Genomic DNA, 2,061 nt, shown 5'->3' with positions numbered 1-2,061 from the left:
TTTTCTGAATTTTACACCTGTTTCAAGGTCACGGAAAGACACAAAAACAAAATAATTTTTCAGTAATGATATTCTATAAATTAAACCCAGTTGAAGTCTTAGAATAATGACTATTTCCTCTAGCAGGGCCTCAGCAAATCATGTTTTTCTGCATTTAAGATTAATTGGGTAACTGTTATATTAAGACAGAACAGTGATGCCTCTTCATTAGCATTTGGTAATACATGTGAATAGTTATGCTGTATGTCATTAACTACAAGGCAGGCCAGTACAAGTGGGACAAGATGATTTGCAACTACAGAAAAGGAAGTTTCTAAACTCTTAATTTCCATAAACCACCACCAAGAAGAAAAATCTTTTCCATCTTGGTCATTCTGATTACATTTTCTCTCAAGGATAAAATCTCACATGGTAATACATTTACTTATTAAACCTAATCTTTATCCCTTCAATGTTCTTGGAATAGGGACGGAACGTCTTGAGGAAACTGTAGTTTACGTCAAGCAAAAACTTACAGGCCTTACACTTAAATGTATTGTTGAAAGATTCATGTCAAGTGGAGATGATTTTATTTTTAAAGAGTAGAAATGAAATGGATATATATATATACATACATATATATAATCTCACGCACATACACAAATCCTTAACCCTCTATATAACGGTCACTTGATTTGTTTTGAAAAGTTACTTCTAGGAAGAGTAACATCTGTCTCTTTAAGGACCACGAGAGAAAATGGAAGTCACTAGTGAGATGAGACTGGCTGTAAACCGCTCCAATGAGGTCCTGGGAATCTTGCTGAGAAAGGATATTTGGGGCTGGACTAAAACGTCTGTTGGGAAGTGGAAGGAAGAAAAAGGCAAAGTTAGGTAAGAGGGTTCTTTTAAAAAGAATGTAAACTTGAGTGAACTTACTTTCAATTTTACAGTGAAAGAAAAACAGAACGAGACTGGGCATAAGATATAATTAGATCGAATTAGATAGATACTTCTGGACGTGAGACATTTAGTAGCTTCCGATTCTCGAGAATGTTTCTGAAATGTCTTTTGAAAAAAATAGTTTTGGAGTAGGTCAGGGTCATACACAATTTTATTTGCCCCATTTTTAATGTAAATTATTTTAAAATTCCCATTTCTTAACTTTAAATCCTGGCACATTCATTAAGATTGATGACTTAGTATAAAAAGTAGGACCCACTTAATTTTATTTTATTTGTATTCTCAAAAACTGCCCTCTTGACCTCTGCTTGGGGATGGATGGATTGTTGACTGTGTAGCCCATCGCTTGTTTCGATATATTTTCCATAAGTACTTTTGTGATAAGAATTTGACATAAGATAATTTCTGGGACAATGGCTGTCAGCTGTTCTGGCTTCTCTCACATAAAACATCTGCAATTTTTAACACATAGTGTATTTTCCCTCTAAACCTTCATCCCAATTCCCACCCCCGCCCACTCACCTTGTTTCCATGCATACGGAAGCCTAGGTTCCTGATTCTTGACTGCGCTTCACTTTGATGGTAGGGGACACACTCGAATTTAAAGATGGCTAAGAAGGAAACCAAAACACCATGAAAGTAGCCACTTCAGTTTATTCTGCTTTAGATGAAGGGCTCTGGGTGTATCTGCCTACGTGCGGAATGCCCGGGTGCTCTGCCAAGCGACCACCTGAAGAGCAGGTACGACGGAGGGAAATGTGGGGAGCAGGGAGAAGTTATCTCAAGGTGAAAACTGCTGCCTGCTCTGGACCCCTTACAAGTCCTTCTTTCAAGCCGTCACCTCTTGCCTCCTTGCCACCATCGCCTCCATCAGAGCGGATGACAAAAGAGAAAAAGGCGGTTCGGTTGCAATGACAAGACTGTAACCGGCTTAGGCACACGGTCGCGTCCCGCTCTCCCACGCTCACCGAGACGCCGGGGACCTGGGAGGGTGCAGAACGAGCCGGAAAGCACCCAGAGCTCGTGTCGCCCTTGCGCGCTGTAGAGACCGCGAGGGACGCCCACGCGCGGTTACCACCCGGTCGCGCCCACGGGGAAACTACAATTCCCGGCAGGCCCCGC

At 41.2% G+C, this 2,061-nt stretch overlaps 1 long non-coding RNA gene across 1 annotated transcript; it reads right to left on the bottom strand.

Annotated features, from left to right (window-relative positions):
* Positions 1 to 464: 464 nt before the first annotated feature.
* Positions 465 to 2,022, bottom strand: LOC107195555. The gene is made up of 3 exons (XR_001516742.2): positions 1,908 to 2,022; positions 1,462 to 1,550; positions 465 to 833 (listed from the first exon to the last, which is right to left on the bottom strand). It is a non-coding gene; the product is annotated as an uncharacterized LOC107195555 (long non-coding RNA).
* Positions 2,023 to 2,061: the final 39 nt, after the last annotated feature.

This window comes from Pteropus alecto, unplaced genomic scaffold (genome assembly GCF_000325575.1).
Source record: "Pteropus alecto unplaced genomic scaffold, ASM32557v1 scaffold61, whole genome shotgun sequence".
Taxonomy (NCBI): Eukaryota; Metazoa; Chordata; class Mammalia; order Chiroptera; family Pteropodidae; genus Pteropus; species Pteropus alecto.
This window is presented reverse-complemented; position numbering and strand designations above follow the sequence as displayed.